This window comes from Grus americana, chromosome 21 (assembly GCF_028858705.1).
Source record: "Grus americana isolate bGruAme1 chromosome 21, bGruAme1.mat, whole genome shotgun sequence".
Classification (NCBI taxonomy): Eukaryota; Metazoa; Chordata; class Aves; order Gruiformes; family Gruidae; genus Grus; species Grus americana.
Window position 1 is genome coordinate 3,789,395 of NC_072872.1, and position 16,609 is coordinate 3,806,003.

General features: G+C 42.7%; 1 protein-coding gene across 3 annotated transcripts in view; it reads right to left on the minus strand.

Moving 5' to 3' along the window:
* The window catches only part of LOC129195168 (protein dispatched homolog 3), a 148,072-nt gene that overhangs the window by 124,759 nt on the left and 6,704 nt on the right, over window positions 1-16,609 (minus strand). The gene's annotated exons all lie outside the window — the stretch shown is intronic.

Consider the following 16,609-nt stretch of genomic DNA (forward strand, 5'->3'; position numbering starts at 1 on the left):
ACAGCACCTAGCTGCGTGCCTGCACAGAAGCAGAGAAAGCCACAGTTGTCTCACTGAAAGACAAGTTTCTTCAGCTGTGAGTTCTCACTTCCTAGCGGTTCCATCAAGTATACTGCAAAGTATCTTCATTCTTCTAACCAGATGTGCCAAAAAAGTTTCACAGTAGAAAGATGCTAAGTGCTTTCTTAGCCGCTAGAGCTCTCACAGTGCAGTCTGCTCATAGCACTCTATAGAGCAACTGGAGAGCCTGAGTCTCCAAGCAGAGAAGAAAACATTGCCTACAGAAGAAATGGGCATAAGATCTTACACTACTTAGGCTTTCAAATACCCATACCGACCACTAAACTTCACTGTATTTTTGAAACAGTGAAGATGGATGGGTCTAGAAGTGCTATTTATGGAAGGAACAGACACAAAAATGGTATGGAGACTAGGGAAGGCAATGAGAATCCTTTATATGGATCCTCAGATCTTCCCAGTTCCAGGCACAGCATCTCTGGACACAAGGCCAAGGAAGTCCCTAGCGTATTTCTCTCTCATTGCCTGCTCAGAAAGCATTTGCTGCCATATCATATTTCATTCTGATTTTTGACCTCTTGCCCCCACACACTACTAACGAGCTGGCATTGAGGCTGACACACTTTTGGAATCACAGGCAAAGCTCTAAAGATCAAGAAGGATTAGATTCCCAGCAGGAGATGAAATATAGCTACTTGGAATAAGACCGAATTTTCTTGTAAGCCTGCAAATCTCCAAGTTGCCTCCTTTCCTCAATGGCCCTTCTTCACTAAACTCTCACCCTGCAGTTTCCATTGAGTTATCCTGTACTGCTCAGTTGCCTCTCCTCTCTCTTTGAACGTTCTGGGTGGATTTTGGGGGGAGAGTGGGCTTTGCCTACTGCCTAATCCACTGTTAGCACCGCAGAGTATAGGTCATGCAACATGAAATAGGCTGTGCCATGTTTCGAGATTCTCGGGCACAGTGCAGCTGCCTACGGCTGTTGGCCAGGTCCCAGTCCATCAGAAGGACCCAGCTCTGACCATAGACTTCAGTGAGATCTGGCTCAGATCCCTTTACAATGACAACTGGAATATAAGAATGCAGATACAGAGAAATGCACACTACGCATCCTCCAGCTGCTCTCCCCGGTCTCTCTCTCTTTGGGAGACTGGCAAATACGGTTTCCTGGAGACATATTACTGGGCCATCAGCAGGGAATAAAGAGCACAAATCAGATTATTTATTGTAAGCTGAAATTGCAGAGGTTCCACAATAAATTGGAGTGCAATCTCGTTTAGCTGCTTTATCCCATTCCTGCTTTGGAGTAACAATTTCAGTCTCAAATCTGTTGTTTAATATTTAAAATGTGCTCCCTCCCCATTCTCTCTATTGAGGGAGATCACAATAGTCCGAGACAAAGTGTTCAACAGATTCTCAGTCTGGAAAAAAAAAAAAACAAACAACAAACCCAAAACCCCAAACCAGATAGTTTCTTAATTTCAAAAGATAATAATTTACCAAGACATTCTCAGGCAAAAGAAATATATCTGTATGTCTCTCTATATATCTATCTATTTCTACAGTGTTTAGGATTTCATCCCTCATTTTTGTAAAATTCATGAAAGATTTATGACTTATTCAGCTACTCTCAGTTCCTGGGATATTGTTAATAAACCTTCCCCTTACTCCTATTGTTACATCGCATCAGCCCCTCAGCCATTTCAGGCTTTTGAAGCATACAGCGATTCTTTTTTGTTGAAGTATTTTAATATCTGCTTCCCTAAGATGAACATCAAGTTTTGCTACTCCATCAAATCCATCATTTTCCACTCTCCCATCATAACTTAAAAGCTAGGCAGATAACACATTAATCCCTTGTTAAGACAGGAGTGGAGTTAGATGAGAGGAACCTCTGAAACCAGATAATGAGTCTCTACAAGTGCTCTAGCCCTTAAAGAATTAAGCAAAGGTAGCTTATCCTGAAAGTAAATTCAGGACTATTATCACTGCAAAGGACATACTGATACACTGCCAGCATTCAACTCTGCCAAACAGAAGTCTTCAAAGGCTTTAAGGACCCATCCAAGTATAAGTCTTGTGAAGCAAAACAAATGCTGAGATTTGTATTTTGTTGACGGTTCTCTTCCCGGACCTATTTCCATGGCCTCCTTTCCCCCTGCCACCACTCATTCTCAATTCCCAAGCAATTCATGTAATTAATTTCAAGGAAATCTCTGAATGACTGTGGATATGCCATGAACTCCAGCCTTGACAGACCACAGGTTCCCCTCTTCTGCAGACTCTCAGAGCTGAGATGTAGTGCTTGGTCTAAGTCCTCACTTCCCAAAGATGAGCTGGCATAAGAAGGATGTAGCTGCCTGCATTCAGCCACAAGACTTGGTCTTGATCAGTCCACAGTGTTTAAGATATTTTCAAAAGAAACCAAACAACAAATCAGAGAAACTTGTCATGGTTTACCCAGGAAAGAAAACAAAGTTAACCCCATCAAATACACTCTATTACCTAGGACCTAGATTTTCCAGTGTTAAGCTTCCAGCTCTCCATGTCACAGCTTCAAGGTCCCCTCCAGGCTACGGTCTGAAGAAACCAGTGCCTAAGTGCTGTCCAAGGTCCAGGAACACAGCTGCTCAGCCTTGATAATAGAAACACAGAGACATTCTCCTTGTCAGAACTAATATAGAGATATGTGCTTCTCCAAGAGGCTTCAGTTTGAGCAGATTCTCCAGAGCACACAGTGGATGAGCCCTTTAGATTTTAATCCTTTGGCTTTTTAATCTTTGTTTTCTTCACAGTCTTATCATGCACTGCAGAGTTTCCAGTGATTAAGCCCACAACAGAAGAAAGTAAAATTCCCCTGTAGACAAGAGCAGAACAAAGGAAAGGAAGTCCTGATTCAGTCTCTTGTCAGCAAGCCCTTCCCCAGAACCAGGCCTGGGGAGAACACTTAGAAAAACATCTAAACTTCCATCTTAATTACTGACGAAGCTTTCATCACAACAGTATCTATGTACCTCAGAGTCTTAACAGATATGTCATAACAATGCTCTTGCAAGATGGGAATGATTATATCTATTTTACAGATGAGGAACTGAGACCTGGAAAGGGAAGCATCTGATCCACTATCAGACACAAAACCTGTTACTGAGCAAAGAATTTAACATGAGCCTGCAAGCTGCACACTAATGCCTTAAGCACTAGCTGCTTCTATAATTTACCTCTTAAACATAAAACTCAGTATGAAGCAAGCCTTTTTCTCCCTCAGTAACATTTTGCCTCTCTTCCCAAGACAGATCACTGCAGTGGGCATAGACATATTGGTGTCATTTTTACTGGTGGTAGCAACATTCAGAGCATCAGCCAAGCAGACCATGTATCATTATGGATTGACCCCACAGTCTCATAATTCCTCTTCTCTGCACCCAAGTGATCCAGTTTGGGGCCATCCAAACGTGTATTTGTGCACTGTGAGACAGCACACCTGTATGTCAGAGCATGTAGACACAGCACAAACTGCTCATTGATCTTTCTGTCCAATGTTAGTGTGACACAGGCATAGCAGGAGTTCATGAAAGCAGGGCAACTCCAAGCAGAACATAGCCTGGGGATTAAGGAGCCAGCTTTCCACAAACTTGTCAGAAATCATGAGAATTAAGAACGCTTGGGATTTCACTTTCTTTTTACTCAGAGAGCATTCTGTTCTTAATTACAGTTGGCAGCCACAGTGGCCACCTCATTTGGCTTTGTCAGGGTTGAATTCAATTACATTCAGAAGAGGAAACAACATGCCTTCCTTAAGTCCCAATCACCTTGGACATATGTCCAAAGCAACTCTGGACAGCTACTTCCTTTGTGAGGAGTTCCAAGGAATAGGAACAGTATAGTGGCAAACTCCTTCGGCCTCAGAGATTTCTCAGCACATTTTGGCAAAGAATGATCCTTTATTGCTCTCCTTACATCTAAGCCCATCTTCCCTCCTCCACGAAACGAACAACAAACAAAAAAAGTAAAGGACTAGCAAATAGTTTCACTTTCTGGACACCACCAATCCACCCTGTGGCCTCAAGCAGGCTGCTTCAGCACACTGCTCCTGAATTTCCCTGCTGGCTAAGTGGAGATGTGTAGTAAAGCTGAGAGGCTGCAGGCAAGCCATTCTCCACTGGAGAGAATCAGAACTAGTCAACTCAGGTAATACAAGTGCATTTATACTGGCATTTAAGAGAGATTGTCCTGGATGTTTTAAGAGCTGGAAGAACTGAATTTCACATCTCTTGCCAGATATAACATGGTCACACTCTAGAAATACTGTTTTTACAGTGTTATCGATTCCTTCCAGTTAGGCAAATTACAGAGAGGGAAATACACCTATGCATGAGACAGATATCAAATTTGAGAGTTCTCAGCTGCTTTTCTTCATGGCACCATGGTACTTTCTTTCCAGCATTTAAACATAGCCATAGCATAGGTTGTCTCTGCCTGAGTCTAGGAATTTACTGAGCACCTGTGAAAAAATTTAGTTAAATCTGAATCTTGACAAAGATCACCCCTTTGTATCTCAAAAAGGTATGCCCAACATTGTTTTATTCTGGATGTTATGTTCTTCTTTCATAGCAGATGATGCACAGTAAAGCTTTGGAAAGCCTGCCTCTGCTCAATGCCCACCAGCATATTGGATACCTCTAGCATGTGATCTCTGAAACAACCACTATCCGACAAGCCTCATAGTGCATCCAACCCAGCTGTAATTTCAAAGCTTGCAAATAGAGAGTACAACCTAGGAATCTTCATTAGAGCAGCCTGGAAATTGTGAAAAATCTGAGTCCCATTCTTGCAAAGCAGACTGTAGCACAAAGATGCTCCTTACATCTCTTGCTAGCAATAGGATCTGGCTAACACAAAGGCAGGCACTGAAAGTTTAAGGACCCTTGCAGAAAACCTGAGGATAACTCAACCTGGAGGATAACCATGACTTGCCCTGTAGGAATTCTAAAAAAAAATTGACCTCCAAAAAATTGGGACCTCTAGGCTACAGAGGCAGCTATATAGAGGCTATCCACGCAGCTCAGGAACCAGCACAGTTCAGCGCTAGGGGAACTGAGGTCTGGCCTCTGACTCTCATCCCTGTAGTTGTCTGCCTGTCAGAAGGGGGAACTTTTTATCATTCTCTTCCAAAACTTTCCAACACAACTAAGACCTTGACGCACTGAGATGGAAAGAAAAGAACCTGCACCAAATCTTTAGAGAAAACACCAAACAAATTTAGTGTCACTCTATATAGCATCTCCCTTTACTGCCCTTTTGACAGCCCTGGGAGCTGCTGGGATTTTAAGCACTCAGCATACTTAAATGTAGATTGGAGGATGGGAGGGCATATGAAGCACAACAGCAAGGAGAAGGAGGTTGACAAGAAAAGCAAGAGGGATGCAGGTGTTCTGAGTACACAAGGTTTATGGATGACTTATTCAGTAATACACCATCAATTATACCTGATGCTGTCTCAGTTGGATTAACTCCTGGCGGACAGGGGAGATGAATTCGCTTTTCTGTCAGTCATGATCAAGACCAGCATTCCCCACTTATTCAAGCAGGTACATGTGCGCTCTGTTCTGCAGAGGAGTTACTGACAGCTTCACAAATTTCTGCAGGAGTCCAATGGCCATCTGCTGCTTTCCTGCCTGACTTTTTTGGCAGGTCAGTGTAGGAAAGCTAGCACCTTGGTTCACCCTTAGTGTCATAATACTGCTGCTGCTCTGGCACAAAATCTTCATGCTCAGTGAGCATAACTGCAGACCACTCCCTAACTCAGAGGAAGATGGGGCCTCAAGTCCTTCAAATGTTTTAAACAGCTACCTAGAATCCTCTGCACTGCAAGATGACCAGCCTTCCTGTTCTCTATAAAGTGCTTCCCTAGAGGGAAGGCATCGCACTGGGCATGGTATTTATCACAAGCACAGCACCACACACAATATGAATCATCACACACCAATGTCACAGGCCATGCAATAAGTTCCAAAGCGTACAGTACGAGAAGCAAAAAATGATGCCTGTTTTCTCTTCAGCCCTCCTAGCTGGTGCATGTCATCACTTGTTTGCTTTTTCTGAAGGGAGTTTTTTACACTTGTGGATTTCTGTTCCTGCCTCTGGATCTACAATAATCCCATAATTGTGATGCCGAGCAACGCCTGAAGATAATTTTATCACAGTCTGTATAATGTGTAAATACCATTAAGTTAGATGGATTTTCTCATTAATTCTCCGTCCCAGTGACAAGCCAGGAATTAACACAATTGATTTTCCAGTCCCTGCTCATTATCAATCATCCAAGAACTTAGTCACATCTCATCTGTTCCACCTGGGTCCCAGCACTTATTTGTAGACTTCAACATATATTAAACTAATAAAACCCAATGGCCATAGTGACCTCTGCGCTCAAAACCCAGACAAAACCAAACTATATATGTTCCTAATTCCTGTGGTGGGAAACTTCCCACTGTATGCCACTATCCTACAGAGAACAAGTGGCCAGGTTAAGGAACAGCCCATTGTACATTGCCTGTTGTGCTAATATTTTCCATCCTGAAAACAAAATAAATGCACACCTCTGTGTCACTTTCTAAAAAATTAAAGAAAAAACCAATTCATAGGGTGCTTGCTTCCTGGAGGTGCTCCATTTGAAATTAATAGAAGCTGTATAGTGCTTGCAAGGGACCTCCACAATTCAACCCAAATTCTCCCCATTACTCTCCCTGAAGTGCTTCTGATTTTGCCACTTGTCTCCGCTGACTACAGTGGGAATGCTGCCCTTCGGTCCCTCAGCAAGGGGGAAAGACATGCGTTATCTGACTCAACAAGTTAAAAGAAGAAAGTGAAAACCTGGGAAAAATGAGTAAGGCCAAAATGAAAAAGCAGTAAATACAGCATAAAACTCTTTTCAGCTCTCAAACAGATTCTGTAAGGCTGAAAATGGAGAGGAATCACAAGCAGTGGTGCTGAAGGGAATGATCTCAGTGTTTCACAGCTCCTCTGCTCCTGTGGTTCCCACGTCTGTCCCGCTGTCAGACCAAACAAGTAGAAGGAAACAATCCCAATGGCACACTGGAATTTTGCACTCTTGAGCTTCCCTGATCTCATTCATCACCATCTCTTGGACCAGGAGTGGAAGTCTGGCGCATGCAGAAATCTACAGGTAAGGTAGATACTTAAATAGCAGTCTGGCTAATGCAAGCCCTCTATTAGGAAATCAATGTGCTTTCAGTCCACACAATCCTCACTTGACCTTTGTATAAAATGGAGACTCTTTTGGATCACATCATATACTTTCATTCCCTTATTTATATCCTCAACCTCTCAAGTTTTCTCTTGCTTGTTCCACATCATACCACACCACTGGATTATATACTGTGTAAATCTACCCATTCATCTATCTGTAGCTCACCCAAGAAACGGGGAACCCAGAGTGCCACACTTTTTCTCTAAACAGAAACAGGTAGATGGCTGTAGGCAATAAATAGTTCTGAATCCCCCTTAGTGAGGACATCTGTTCTTCTGGTATGTGCAGTCAAAAGAGCATTCAGAGACCAAAATCATTCCTCTCATCCACTGCAGAAAGAGATGTTGACTCTGGCTATTACGGGTTGGTAATGATGAATGATGAATGCTTTTGTTTTGTTAAACTGTGGAGGCAAACCTCTTCCTGACCCAACAATCACTTTAAACCTCGTGAGGCAAGTGCTTATTCAGATGCTTGCTAATATTGATATAATGAAGCAGCTGTCTTTTATCTGCATCTGCAACCCCATCTTCAGTTTTGTTCTTGTGTATAGCTCTCAGTCCTGTCATACAGTGGTGAGTTCCATAAATCAATCAAACATGAAATAGCGGGGAGGAAAGAGGAAAGTCTCCTCCTAGACATTTGAAGTGCACAGTTAGTCCCACAAGCTCTCTGCCTCGCCCTAGAGGGCCTGTAAATAAGTGTAGTCTTTAAAGCCATCAGCTCTCTTTGGCTCATCTGGATCCAGAAAGTACTCAAGACAGGCTCAGAGATGGAATTATCACTAGATAGTGATCACTAGATCTCAGTTTACTCTGCTGGGACAGAAGGTGCCCAATTAGTCTTTTATCACATGATCCAGTGCAGGCCCTGGCATTGCCTGCAGGAGGCAGGTAACAATTTGGAAACCATCACAGGAAGGAAAAAATAAGGACGTTGCAGATACAGGGAAGTCAGAGTCTGATAGATCAGCTTCTGTCTTGTGTTTCTCACTGGAACAGAAAGTGGGATATGCCTTTCTCCCAGCTGCTGCAAAGCAACAGCTCACAACATCCCCAAACACAAAGGATGATAAAGTCCATTCTCTAAAGGGTGCTGGCTGGTTAGCTTGTATGCAAAAGCCTGCTCCTGTATAAACAGAGCCAGATAAATACCTCTCCAGCACAGATCTGGCAGCCCACCATGAAGTGCTCAGAAGATAAGTTGTCTAGGTAGTATTGCTGCTCTGTTGTCAGCTTTTTCAAGGTTATGGCACTGAAAGGCAATAGCATTAGCAGAAAAGCATGGGGGATGGGGAGGTGTTCTATTCTTTATAGAGAATCCATATTAAATCACAAAATAGTCTCTCAAGGACCGCAAAGTGTTTGGCTGTAGCACAGAGGAGCTTGTAAATATAGTGGAACCGAGCTAGCTCTTGTAAAACATCTTCACAAATGCAGAACAAAACACAGAGGGCAAGTCAAACACACTATACCCATCTCAGCAGGATAAACAGGAAGCATTGATGGGCTTAAATCTAGTCCTAAACAAAAAAAATTAGGATCCCAAATCAGCAATCGTGTGTAAGGATCACTTCATGGACACTCATGAAGTTCATAGTCCAGATTATATCCTGTGTCTTCTTGGGAGTATTACTACTATCAACAATCACTGACTGTTTCATGCAAGGACTCTACCAATGAATAAGGAGAAGGAATGTGTCTCTGGAAAAGAAAGCATCCTCAAGGAACTACTCATTTCTGAATGAGACACTAGACAAAGACTGATGCCACAAGAGGAATAAGGATCATGGACAATCAGACAAAACGATGTCACATTCCAGGTACCTGAAGTGATTGTGGCAGCACAAGGAGCAATTGCAAAAAGAAAATTCAACCCTCGTTGTTCGGGGAGATAAATCAAACCCACTGGTTTCTTAATATGGGTAAGGCTTACTGTACACAGAGGATTTTGCAAGTTGTTAACTACAACTTTTGAGCAGCCAGGGATCTTGTCTCAATCCTCTCACACCACAGCGCTGTCTCATGGATGACATTTTGCTGGGTTGTTTCCAGTTCACTGCAGACCACAAAGGTGTGCACTACATTAGGTAAAAAGTATTTCTAATAAGTGTGCTAACAGCCTGCATGAGAAAAAGATGGAGACTTTTTAAGGTTATACTGAAAATAAAACAAAACAAAACAATCTGTCAGAAACCAACTTTCTTCTTTATCGATGGATGAGCTCAAGTCCCCCTGCAGCCTGGTAAATACATCCATTAGTGTGTAACTAGTTTTATGGCAGATTTCAGACTGAAACAGATTTTTATAGCCCAGCCTTGAACTCTAGCAAGCACAGAATCCCAATTGGTGAGGCAATAAGATAAGTTGCAGCATCAGTCACAGAGCCCTGCTCCAGGACAAAGCACAGGGACTAACATTAGATGATGCAGTGAGCTAAGAGGGCATCAGGGACAGGGACTGAGCACAGCAGATTGTGCTAGCCAGTTCCTCCATGATCAGAAGGATGCCTGACACATCCCAGCAAGTCCTAGACAGCTCCTCCAGGTCTAGGACTATACAAAGCTCTGCCAGATCCCCTCAGCCCTATTTTATTTCCAGTCTTGATTCCCCATATGCAACTCTTCCAGCTCATTCAGTCCTGCCTTGCAACCACATATACATGCCATTCTGTCCATCCAGGATGTCTACAGTGAGCACTGATTGAAATTATATTCATGGGCTAGGCAACAAGCCAGGGGACTCTCTTTACTGTCACTCACTTGGCAGTGACCAGAACAATTTATAGCAAATTGAAGCGTAAGGACTTGATAATGAAACTATTTCATTTCCATCTCTGATTCAGCTGCCACCTGTAAAACTGCAGCCAGGAACAGGCTCTGGAAATGCATTACAAGACCATTAGAGTTCCACCAGGCACTGCCTTCATCTTTACACCTTTACTTCATCTTTACACCTTTACTTCTATGCCCACCCACGTCAGCTTCGTTATTGTAAATGACTCCTCCTCTAGCTGGTCCCTGAACTGATCAAGGACCCTGGACTGATTTATTACCACAAGGACACAGAATAATGCAGCTGTCTGCATCTTTTACAGACAGGTATCACGTGCAGAGTTCAACGCTCCCAGCACTCAAATGTCCTTTCCTGTCCAAGTGGGCTGTCACCCCAGTAAAGGGGAAGCAGTGCCCGCTGGAACACCATGGTCTCTTTGGACAGCTGTTTCACATCAAGGACAAAAAATGGCGCACAGACTGTGTTTGGTCACTGACATTTTACAAATGTCTGTGTAGTACTGTGAGCAGCCCTGCTGTCACAGGAGCCAGTTTCTGACATTCACACCTGGATTGGCACCATTTGATGGTGGTCCTCTCCATCAATGTCACCCCTGTCCCCAAGGTGCTTTATGCTACTATTTCAGCCAAACTGTTCAAAGCTACACAAGTTCCAAATGCAACATTTCTATATGCACCACCATAGCTTGACAATTTGGATCAATTTTACTGTTAAAGCTCTTGTTTGGCAGAAGAAAATTGAATAGTCTTTTTCCACTATTCCCATTGCAGGATAGACATTTCTACTGCACTGCCTTCCTGGGACTCAAACTATTCCCTGTCCCTTCCCCATACATACACAGGGCCTTGCAGAATTTAATTTTTTCCCCCAAAACTGTTAGCGGGAGAGTGGTGACTAGGATAGTCACATTTTGAGTGTAAGAGAAAGAATCTACATCAAATTCAGTTTTCCCTAGAAAGTACAAAGCCTTGCTGAAGTAAATGCTGAAAACATTTCTTCTCTTTAACTTTTCCTCCATAAGATGCTTTTTACACAAGTCACAATGCAACACACATTCTCTCCCACGCAAAAAAAAAAAGCATACAGATCTCTAGAAAACAACCAAATTTTTCTCCTGTGAGTTAGCTTGCTAGAGAGATTGATATTCTTCTTTTTATGTCTCAATCCTCAGGAGACATTCAGGGCCCCTAAATTACTTAGATGCGTTTCTTCACCATCTGGAGGTGAGCTAACTCTCAATGGGAATGTGCATCACTCTCATGTATGTACATGCATTCAACCCTTCCTGACTCATAGAAAGCAGAAACACCTTGGTGCTGCTCCCTTCGGCCCAGTACTGTTCTGTCAATAGGTGTATCTCACATGTATCTACTGATCAGAGGCTGCAGAAAGGGACAGAGGAATTTAGGACTTGGCTGTTTCTGGCCATGAACATTGTTCAAAACTGAAGATTCCTATACACACACAGTGGGAACAGACCGATTTCCTGTTTAATGTTTCCCCAGGACATAGTTCTGCAGAAGACAAGGAGTAGGCCAGTAGACAAACACATAGGACTTGTAATCTCAGCAGGCACATGCCAAGTTCTCACACCGGGGCAAGTCACATCCCTTCTCCAAATCCCAGGCTCTTCAGTCATTAAGAATCACACCATCGTCTTTGTGAAAGTGCTGAGCATCTCTGGATGAAGCAGCACTATATAAAAATGCTAAAATTCCCTACATATAAGAGATTTTTTTTTTTTTCTCCAGGACACCTGAATTTCTGTGTATCTACATCTTATGCAGGGATACTGAGAGAAGCACTACAAAATCTGGAATAGTTTAGGTTCAGCTCCCCCAGCTTATCCTTTCTCTTGCATTTGAACAAGTTAAAATCCTAGGATCCAATAACCTTGTAAACTAGATAATTTAGGATATGGATTTTAGAATTCAGGCTATCACTACTGAAAGGAGGGCAGAGGCAGGGAAGCTCTGTGTGCCACACTGACCTGCTGTTGCTCATAGAACAGAATGTGATTCCTGCCTTGTAAGCTAGTGGGGAAAAAAAAAAAAAGTCTTTTGGCATAAAGACAGGATTTCAGCTTCTGAAGTCCATTCTCCAATTCCCTTCTTGATCTTTCCCCTTAATCCTCATCTCCCCATGCATGCGCAAATGTTGTTCCACCTTTTCCTGGAAACTTCAACTGCAAAGGTTTGAAGAAGCAAGGATGCTGCAGGGGATTCATGTAGAAAGGAACTTTATAGAAAGCCTACAGCACATCACTGGGGAGGAAGCTTTGTGTTTCTGGGTGACTAATTAACTTCTACTTAAGAACTAATTTAAGGAAGAAGAAAGACCAGATGAAGAATGGTATGGCACAGCACCAAGTATACTCTTAAGCTTTTATTGAGCTCTAGAACACACAAAAAAAGCACACAAATCTCTAGCATGTTATTCCCAACCTCTCCTTTATTTATACTGACCAGAGCTAAGGCTTATACAGTAGTCAAGCTACCCCCCACAGGTTAAAATATGACTCAACTGTGGCATACAGTGGCCTTATGCCATACAGAAAGTAATTTATAATCTATCTGAAGTCATTTCATCAACCCTTGGGAGAATGGCTAACAAGACTGGGAAGACAGTTTATTAGGCCCTCTTTCCGTTAGGTCAAAGTCTGAGAAGTTGCTTATTTCCCACGGTGTGATGATGTTTCACAGCCTTATTTACAAACACAGCCTGAGATGCAAATTGCTTGAATTTGCCCCTTATAAAGAACAGGCATTCAGTTTATTCCTTTACCACCACCAGTAAGTCAGCCGATTCAGGGAGCAAGCCTTCTTTTTTGGCTTACTGGGACACCTATAAAAACATGCATTGTTTTTAATTTTTGTGCTTAATCAGTGACAAGCGACTGCTTCCCACACAAATCAAACCACTGTCTAAAAGAACTTTCCATTCTACCCCAAAAGAAGAGGAGAAAAGAAAACGCTAGCCTTTGCTAAAATTGCTGGGCTATTCAGCATTTCCCAGTTAACAAACTGGTCACTGATCTAGCACTAAAACAAAGCGCAGATGCCAGGATCTCCCATCTCAATTAGCACCTAAAATCACTGCCAGAACAGCAGAGCTGCCCAGTATTAGTCTAGCCTAGCGTTAAAGGAGTAGCTGCTGCTGGAGCATTCACACACCATTCATAGCGTCGCGCGCGCGCACACACACACACACTTACTCTTGGGCACACTTCCTCCTACTTCAGGCTCGACCCTAGGTTTCCCGCAGCAGAATCTCAGGTGTCGGATTCTATAGAATAGTTATTTAATTGAAAGGTGCAGGATCAGCCCGGGCTGGGTGCTTCCAAAGAGAGGGACCCAGAACAAAGAAATCCCGGGGCAATTATACCCTTGGGTTCCATACACCCGCCCCTCACACGCTGTCCACGCGTCCTTTAGTCCAATGGTGATTTTTGGTCTGGGGTATTCTATCATCTAATTGGATTCTTCTTCTGTGTCCAGGCAGGCAGGTTCTTATCTTGTTGACTTGCAGTTTTCCCTGAAGGTTGGAGCCTCCTTATCTTCTGGTTTACACTCCTTGTAAACCTGCCCTTCCTGATGGAACATGGGGAACTGAAGAGTCCCAGACTTGGAAAAACACTACTGAGACATTAGTGTGATATCAAAATATTTTCCCCTACTAGAAGACTAAACACAGCACTGTATTAGCTGCTAGGAAAACTACTGGGAAAATGACTGAGAAAAATACCTCTATTGCAGCCTAAAGGCTTCAGCAAATCTAGCTACTCATGCTAAGTAAAGCTAAGCAAACAGCACAAATCACACACTATTATATTCCTCAGTAATTTATTCTAATTGGAACCTACATATTTACATTAAACAACTAATATCCCTCAACACCTAGGACATGACATCTGAAAGGTGCCAACCAAGAGTTAGACTGTAGGAAGCAGACCCCAACCTCTTCTGTTGCAGAGCTCTCATCACTTTCAAGCTCTTAGAGCAGCACGTCAGATCCTGTGTTTTAGCGAGGTTCTCACTGCTTTCCTTGTTCCTTGACAAACTATGTGACACATCTCAGCCAGCACGTTCATCTCGATTTATTATTGACAGAGCCATCTGATTAATGACCAGATTATCCTCCTTGTTGTTTTCATGAGAAAGCAGCACAATGGTGCCACAGATTTTTAATTCTTCAAACCACTCTGGCCTTGGCAGTCTGATGAGAAGTCGGCAGAGGACAGTCAGGGGTTACAGTTTTGTTTGGTTATGTTCTGTTTTTAAAAAACATTTGGGTCTTCATGTTGCAGAGGTTGTGAACTCCAGTGCCTGAACTTCTCTCCCAAGACAGTGTATGCATGAAGTCTGAGACAGATGCCTAAGCATAGGTTTTCTTGCAGGGGAATAGACCTGGTCCGTAAACTCACTGTGCCTGCAGATCAGTGAGACCTGAATGTTGAAGCAAGTCGCACTCTCTCAGCTGGCCCCAAAGGAATGCTGAACTACATCCTTCAAGTATTTCTCATTCAGATAAATCCATGTGGCCACTGAAAAATTTGGATTAGAACATGGGCTTTCCTGTGATCTAACTATACAGGAAGGCAACTATAAAGGGTAAGCACTGACAGTATTAAGAGTTATCATTGAAGAACGTGTAAAAGAAAACTTGACAAACATGTTCATTTCCGTCTTACTCTGAGTTACACAGAAGAGTAAAAACCTTATTTCACAGCAAAGCATGGGCATTATTCTATTCAGTGCTCAGCCTGTTTCCTTTAGACATACAGCTGCAATAAGCCAGCCATGCTGAGTTTTATTAAAACTTACGAATTTTTAGCAGTTCTGGGAGCTATAGATTTTAACTTGGCTAGATATTTAGCTCCACCTTAAAATGAAAAATAGCTTAAAAAAGCTGGAGCAGCATTTCTTTCCTTAAATATGTAATTCAACAGGCGCAAAACTCCAAGTATAAAGCAACCAAAGGTGATGTAAATAAAAGTAATCTACCAGTGACCTAAAGGACAAACCAATATGTGAGGGGAAAGGCCTAGTTATTAAGGTACCAGACTGGAAAGGAGAACTCTTACATACTCTCCTCCAAAGAGCATGACCTTGATTAAGCAGCAGTGAGTCAGTCTACTCACCCATGAAATGGGGATAATATAGTCCAAGCTCCTAAAAACACTATAAAAGTATTAAGATTTTCCAACAGTGATTCAAGATGTGTTAAAAGCAATTGACTGAAGTACATTTCATAGAGTGTGCAGACACTGCATACTGCATTTTTTCCCCACGAGTGTGCTACCCATGAAGCACAGCTTGCCTACACTTTTTTGAAAGCTCAGCCCTCAGCATCTGACCAGAATAAGCTTATTAAGCCATCAGCAAAGGCTTTAAAAATGTAAGATAGAGCTGACTGGCTTTCTTCAAATGCCATTACCTGCCTGGGCCAGAAGCATTTGTCAAGACATAATCTGCACATTAGAAATTCACCTGCAGCCATTTTACCGTCCAAGTTTCCTTACACCAGAGGAGACCTAATGAGGTACAACCAGACAAACTCTAAGAAATCTTGCAAACACAGCTAACATGAATTCCTGCAGAGACAAAAAATGAGGTACCTTTAAGTACGTATTTGGAAAGTCTCCTTTCTCCATTGTCCTGAAGATGTTTTGATCTGCTGGCTGTAGAGGGAAAAAAACCCCAAACCCCAAAACCTCATAGCTGCCATGGCTGTAAAAAAAATCCTCCCAAATAAGAAATTGCTGACCAATGCAGTGACCCGAGCCTGCGCAACCCCTAAAACCAAAAATGCAGGAGGGACACCTCTCCTTCCCCCTCCAATAACAATATAGTCTGCTGCATAAAATGTTTTGCCACTCAATAAAAAGCGGACCTAGGATTCTGGATTGATCTCGTAGTACAGCAGAGGAGCAGCAATAGCAGAATCTGGTCCACCACTTCCCTCATGGGGAATCGTTTTTTTTAGATTGTGGAACAAGGTCGAAGGTATCAGGACAATCCTAGTGCTCTGCAGGAGCCCTTCTCTGCTTGGCAGAGAGATCTCAGCCTCGGGCACAGGTACCACAGGGTGCTGCAGCAGAGCTGGAAGAGCAATGCTGCCACCTGTGGACAATCAGAATTACAGCCTCCACCTGGACTAGCACTGGACAAAAAGGTGTTGAATGCTGCATGAATTTCAAATCTCTAAACATTTTTTTATTAGAGGTCCAGTTTGTTTAATATGAGTTTAAGCTGACTAATAGACTCTGCCTGCTACCAGGACAAAGAATTAGAGTGTGTTTTAAAAGCAAGTGCAGAACAATTACAGTAGTTACAAAACAACCAACGTGCTAAATGGTTTCTGCAGATTCAGAAAAAGAGCTTTATCAAATTTCTTTGGGAGGATTCTTGAGTACAGCCCGCATGTATGTAGATGCTATGCTATTCTGCATTTTATCCTCTAAAATTATCTCCAAATGCTATGACCTTGAGGCCCACTCTGCACCTCAGGAAGGCTGAAAAATATT